This window comes from Arachis hypogaea, chromosome 18 (genome assembly GCF_003086295.3).
Source record: "Arachis hypogaea cultivar Tifrunner chromosome 18, arahy.Tifrunner.gnm2.J5K5, whole genome shotgun sequence".
NCBI classification, from domain to species: Eukaryota; Viridiplantae; Streptophyta; class Magnoliopsida; order Fabales; family Fabaceae; genus Arachis; species Arachis hypogaea.
In genome coordinates, this window is record NC_092053.1 from 7,619,193 (window position 1) to 7,626,696 (window position 7,504).

Here is a 7,504-nt window from a genome sequence, read left to right on the forward strand (position 1 = left end):
GCAGTAAGTCTTTGCCTTCAAAAAACCATAGAGTTACACTCTACAAGAGTATTAGTTTTGGCTATTAAAGATCATTGCAGTAGGCCAAGCAATTAGAACATCGTCCATGAGTTTTGAGAAGCGAATGCTTGTGCAGATAGATTGGCATGACAAGGACATGAGCTTTAGTTGGGATGTCAGTTCTTCTTCTCTATTCCCTCGTGTATTTATTTAAGTTTTCATGGAAACTTCATTGAAACTACTTTCTCTAGGATAATGTCTGTCTAGTTTTCTTTCTTTTTGGGATTTATGTCCCGATGTCTATAAAAAAAGATCAAAATCTTCAATTGCTTGCCATCATTTTCTAGCATTGCTGAAAAACTTGCAACTAGTTAGTCTTTGAAAGCTCTACTTTAATTTGTCATTCTTGCAAGTTCTGCCAAGTTGCTCTATAAAATTTAGAGAATCCCCATCTTAGTTGATCATATTCATGTGAAAAACTCTTAGGGTGTGTGTGGTTGGGGAATATTAGAATATTTCCACAAATATTTAGATGAGAATATCGTATTCCCATGTTTGTTTCAAAGTTAAAAATATATTCCCATGTAACTTTTATTCCCTGGAATCAAAATAGCACCAATTTTATTCCCATCTTTCTCCTGGTTATCTTTAATTCCAATAGGAATGGAATGTGTATAATAAAGTAAAAAGACTAAATTTTCCTTACTAAACTAACCTTAACCCTTCCTCTTCATATTTTTCCTTCTCATTTCATCAGAAAACCAAACCCTAGCAGAGCCCATCGTCCATGAAAACCAAACCCTAGCAGTGCCCAAATTCATGGAGGCTCCACCGGTGTCGGCTTCGCCTCACCGCCGATTTAGATTTGCACGACCACCGCGCACCTCATTCTAGAAGGAAGATTCACTGCTTCTACGCTTGTTTTGTTTGCGTTCGTGTTTCCTCTTCTGCCACTCCGAGGTCGTGCGTAAGGGCGATGAGCTCGATTTCTCCGTTGGATTCACTTCAACTTCGTTCCCGCTCGATAACTTCTTCGTGTCGCCAAGGTGCGGCTGCAGATTGAACTGCAATGATGAAGACAACAACGAATTCAGAGTGAGGAAGCTTAAGTTAAGGATTTCGTGTCGCCAAGGTGCAGTTGGAAAATTTTTTATTTTTTAGAAATTTAATTAGGTTTCTCTGTGGATGTTGTGTTGCTTACAATTGAATAGTGTTATGGTAAATCAATTGCATATTTTGATTCGTAACAGTGTATTTTGTTTTCTAGAAAATGATTTGCATTTGGCTTGAGCTAGGTTGAATGGGCTATGCTGTGCTCAATGCTGGCTGAAATTAGTACTAGTTATTTTGTTTTGGTGGGGCCTAACTTCTCCCGTTAATGATTTCTTAGTTAGTAAACTAGCTAATTAGGATTTGGCTTGTTGCTTGGACTAGCATTGTGTAATCTATACATTTGTTGACTATGACTGAAATATTTCAGTTAGAGGTTGGGAAAGGATCTTCTAAGCTGGTTTGATTGAGAATTATATGTTATGATTTTGCCAGTTGTTTAAATGAAATAAAATTTGAATGATGTTTGGTTAATGCTTAACTTACTTGATTGGAAAAATTGTCAAGGGGTGCTTTGGTGCCTCATTGCTTAAAGCTTTTAAATGTTCCAATATGGAGAAGGATATGTTGTGATGCTGATTTTCCCTCTTATCTCTTTCATCCTCTTCTAGCAATTGCATGTGGTGCTTATTAATGTGCAAGAGTTTCTATGACAGTTTTTTTTCCTTGAACCTATTGTTTTTGTTATTGATTCTTATAATCTCCAAATAGATCCTGCTACTGCTAGTGCAAGTCAGAGCAATAGAGAGGAAGTAGATGTTTGGTTAGTCTTTGTAGGCAATGTGAGCAGTCTCTTCCCCTATTTACATCAAAAGCTTTCTTTCCTGCTTAATTGTCTCATTCTCGTGATAAATAATATGGTTAAGTATGTTAATGAAATTAAATGTTTCGTGAATGTAAAATGTATGTAAAAAGCCAGACGAATATATGTCAACTAGGAACTTATGATAGATATTAGCATCGGCATAATGTTCTTGTTGCAATGAGTGCTATCTTTATGGCCAAGGCCAAATAACTTGAAATTTAATTTGCAGGGCAAGTGAAAATTCATGGTAAAGTTTGATGTGCATTAAGTTAGAATAATATGTTATGTTACTCTGATTATTGGTCTATTGCATTAAGCATTATGTGCTCCTATTTATATAAATATATTGTTTATGTGTACTAGCATGGTAACAAGTTAAAATATGTCATAATACTCTGGTGCACTATTTATAGCCTTGATGGTTGATTGTTTTTGTCTATCGGACTGGTTTTGATTTATATATATATATATATATATATATATATATATATATATATATATATATATATGTTTATATTGTAGTATGCTTGACCTGTTGCTTATGGTATGACGGTGAAGTTATTAGTGATACATCTATTAAAATGAAGAAACTTTGTTTTAATTAGTGTAATTTTCAATTCTAGACTGAAGTAGCACTCATATGTATTGCATATATGACTTGAAAATGAAACTGAATTGTAAGATCTGTATTATGTATTGTATATTTGAATTGATTTATAAAGTTTGGATTTTTTAGCTAAATATTTTAATGTTTTTTTCTTTTTTGACAGAATGGATCCCAAACAAAAGATGAGAATTATTGCCTGCTTGATTTTACGTTTCGAACTAATGAATAACCTTATGGTTAAGTTGTTGACGATTTGCTATGTTTTGACTATATCGCAATTGAGAAAAAAGAAAAGAAAATGGAATCATAGTTATAGTAGGCAAGTAGTAAGGGATGTTAGTAATTATAGGATTATTTATTTTAGTGATCTAGCATGTATAGAAAACACAAGAATGGATAGACATGCGTTTTATGCATTGTGTAATATGCTTAGAGGGATTGGAATGTTAGAACCAAGTAGGAATATAGGTGTAGAAGAAATGGTTGCCATATTTTTACATATTATAGCACATGACGTCAAAATTAGAAATAAAGAGACAATTTCTGAGATCTAAAGAAACAATTAGTAGGCCATTTAATGATGTATTGCTTGCTATTTTGAGATATCATAATCTCTTTTTAAAGAAACCTCAACCATTTAGCCAGGATAAAATGGATGAACGATGGAAATGGTTCAAGGTAATTTATCTTGCTAATGCTATTAAACCTGATATGCTTGGTGTGGTTTAGGATTGAGTTAATTGATCTTTTTTTTTTGGATTTTAGAATTGCCTAGGAGCCTTAGATGGTATCCATATCAAGGTCAATGTCCTTGAGGCTGATAAGCCTAGATATCGAAACAGAATAGGTGACATAACAATTAATGTGCTTGGAGTGGTTGCTCCCGATATGTAATTTATCTATGTACTGGCGGGTTGGGAGGGTTCAACTGTGAATTCTAGCGGTATTGTGAGATGCACTATTTCGCAATGGGTATACTGTTTCCTAAGGTATTTTATTGAGACTTTAGTATGTTATTAAAGTAACCATTTGATCTTTTATTAATTTTGTTCAATTTTATATATCACACTAGGTCATTACTACTTATGTGATGCTGGATATATGAATTATGAAGGATCACTACAAGAAATTACCGGAATAGCGACCGATTTAGCGACTGATTTGGGTGGTCGCTAAAACCATGGTTACTAATTAGAAAATAGCGACCAACTTCGGTCGCTAAACTTTAGCGACCGATTTTAGCGACCGATTTGTTAACAAGGCCACCAAACCCTCACCAAAGAGTATCGGTCGCTAAACAAATCGGTTGCTAAACAGCGATCAACTTTTCAGTCGCTAAATCGGTCACTAATTTGCGACCAGTGTTTTGGTCTCCAATTTGCGACTGTTATTTCGGTCACTAAATCGGTCGCTAATTTGGGACCAACATTTCAGTCTCTAATTTGGTCGCTAAGTGTGGAACCTGGTTCAGTCTATCATCATTTTTTAATTATTTTTTATTAAATTTTTATATTTTTGCCATCAAATATTGAAAAACCATCAACAAAAAACCTACAATTTAACACATAAAAGTAAATAACACTTAAACAATAACCAAAATATCATAACACACTTAAACAAGAATCAAAATAACTCATCAATTCAATATCATAAACAACAATAATAAGTATGCAACTATTACTAATCACTCTTTAGACGTATGTTCACCATCTTCATCCTCTCCTATATTTTTTTCTTCACCTTCTAATTGAGGAACCGAAATTTCAACATTAAGCTTTTTTATCATTTCTTGAAGCATACGGTTAGTGAGTTCAAGTCCTCTTTCTGTCTTTACCAACCTAGGTTTTAAGTCAACGTTCTCTTCTTGCATTTTCTTCATTATATCTTCATGTTTTGACATTTGCAACCAATCGGATGACTGAGAACTGGAGCCACGATAACGAGATCTTTTGTTAATTGCAGTGGATTCTATTCCAAGTTCATAAATTCTTTTCTTTTTAACTCCAACTATTTCACACCACACATCTATCTCATTTGGTGCATTACTTCCTTCTTCGGATACTTTTTACATAGCCTGTTCTATAGTATTTTTAAATTCATCCTGCTATGCATGCAGAAAATTAAAGAAAATTAAAATATATGTTAAGTGCTTCTTTAAAAACTAAAAATATAAGCATGTTAAGTAATAATTACAAAGCTTAGGTCATCTAATGCAAAGTTTCTAGCTGATTCATCCCTTTTGTACTAAGTGAACACTGCTAATTGCACCAATGATATGCGTATATTAATATGGGACAATGCTACGCATCAAGATAATCCAATAATATTGATTTTAATGTAGTTTTTACATCAACAATTTCTATTAGATTATAGAAAAATTAGACATTCATGTCAAAAAAATTTCAACCGTCAAAGTAGAACATACAAACCCATATGCATTTCAAAAATAAAAATCATAATATCTTGAATATTTGCTAAAATCTAAACATTAAAATAGTACCAAATCCCAAATTTACCATATATAAATGACCGAAAGCTACAAGCATGTATCTACGCTACAGCATCATATAAAGGATTTCTCAGTTCTTCATCAGAATAACCTGAGAGAAAGTCATGGCACTGAAAAAAAAGGAGGGGGGGGGGGGGGAAATGACTTTATATTGGTAAGGGAGGGTGGCAGTGTTGTGCTTATGATGATTTTATCTTGTTAAGGTGACTGAATTTTTAATTTTATAGTGCATTAAAGGGTTTCATATATCTTTAGCTTAGGTCATTACCAACCAACATTGTGCCATAAATGCATATATAGACTGCTTCAACAGTCATGTTCAGTAAGAAAAATAATTTGATGAACAATAACAGAACAGCCCTATATGAGCTGAAACACTAGCCCTAATGCAATATTAAAATAATACATACAGAGGGAGAGATATATATTTTGATTAAGATAGACTCACCTCAACATGCTTTGATTTTTTATCCACCCATGTTTCATCCTTGTGTTTGTGGGTCTTCGCAAATAATTCTAACTGTGTTGGAGTCCTCTTTAATGATTTTTTCTACCAAACATATAAATTAAAAAACCTATGAGTATCAACTACCAATTGAAGTGTATAAAATTATAACATAAAAGATCTAAGTTTTTCTATAACAGCACCATATTAGCTTTGTGTTGGGTAACGAAAATTGAGCCAGCAGTATGAAGAGCCGCTCCAAATCTGCTGCAATCAGATGCTCGATTTAACTTGCTTTGCACGCTCTTTTTTAGAAATCCAGCATCAGTATTCCAACAAGTACAGAGAGCATCCCACACAACATCTCCTATCCATTGAGGTTTGACACGACTTGCACGAGCTTTTTCTAACAAATTTTTTAGTAAAGCCGCACCTCGCTTCTCAAAATTTTTTCGAGCCTAATGAAGATTTGGAGGAAAAAACTTATGTTTGCTCTGGACACAAGTAAGAATAGTTATAAGTTGATATATATTAAATTTTTCAAACTTAGAACTAATTCTTAATCTACCAAAGATTAAATGTTTCTCTAAAATCTACTTCGAACTTTTTCCACCAAAATTTCTTAGTAGCATCTGGTATTTTTTTCACGAAGGGCACGGCTGAAAGTAATGCCCTTTAATAATATCCGAAATTGCATGAGCCGCGGTAGGTGAAGGTAAAAATCTATAGATATTACTTAATATCAAGTGGAATACAATATAAGAGGTTAACTTCAAAAAAATAAAAATCTGTAGATATTACTTATTATCAATCGGAATACAATATAAGAGGTTAAGGAAGTAAACTTAGAATGATAAGGCCCTATTCTAATTTATAAAATCGGTCGCTAATTTAAAAATTAGCGACCGATTTAGTGACCGTTTATATTTTAGTTGTATAAAACTAGTCGATTGCTAATTCGGTAGCTATTAGTGACTGATTATATTAGTCACTAAAATCAGTCGCTAAATTAACATTTAGCAACCACTTTAGCGACCATTAATTTAGTGACTAAATTAGCGACCGAAAAATTGTTCACCCTGTTTCACTATCAGTTGTAAAATCGGTCGCTAAAATAAAAAATAGCCACCTCTTTTTGTGACCAACAGTTCTAAAGACATTATTTCTGTTTTGATTGCTAAATCGGTCGCTAAATAAAAAAATAGCGACCGATTTTATTTTGGTTGTTGGTGCACGAAATTGTGATCTCCAGGCTCGAACAAATCCTGGTAATGGCTCCAAAGCTTGGTGCTCTGATCTTAATTCATAATTGTCACAACTTCGATACAACTAACCAGCAAGTGCACTGGGTCGTCCAAGTAATACCTTACGTGAGTAAGGGTCGAATCCCACGGAGATTGTTGGTATGAAGCAAGCTATGGTCACCTTGTAAATCTCAGTCAGGCAGATATAAAGTGATAATGGTGTTTTCGAATATTATATAATAAAATAGGGATAGAGATACTTATGTAAACATTGGTAGGAATTTCAGATAAGCGAATGGAGATGCTTTTCGTTCCTCTGAACCTCTGCTTTCCTGCTATCTTCATCCAATCAGTCTTACTCCTTTCCATGGCTGGCTTTATGTGATACATCACCACTGTCAACGGCTACTTTCGGTCATCTCACGGGAAAATGATCCAATGCCCTGTCACGGCACGGCTAATCGTCTGGAGGCATCACCCTTGCCAATGGCTTCATCTTATCCTCTCAGTGAATAATATGCTCACGCACCCTGTCACGGCACGGCTATTCATCTGTCGGTTCTCGATCATGCTGGAATAGGATTTACTATCCTTTTGCGTCTGTCACTAACACCCTGCAATTGCGAGTTAGGAGCTCGTCACAGTCATTCAATCATTGAATCCTACTTGGAATACCACAGACAAGGTTTAGACCTTCCGGATTCTCTTGAATGCCGCCATCATTCTAGCTTACGCCACGAAGATTCTGATTAGGAGATCTAAGAGATACTCATTCTAGCTTATT

General features: G+C 34.4%; 1 long non-coding RNA gene across 1 annotated transcript; it reads left to right on the forward strand.

Annotated features, from left to right (window-relative positions):
* Window positions 1–650: 650 nt before the first annotated feature.
* LOC112772607 (uncharacterized) lies at window positions 651–3,228 on the forward strand. The gene is made up of 2 exons (XR_003187573.3): window positions 651–1,132; window positions 2,686–3,228. It is a non-coding gene; the product is annotated as an uncharacterized lncRNA (long non-coding RNA).
* The last annotated feature ends 4,276 nt before the right edge of the window (window positions 3,229–7,504 follow it).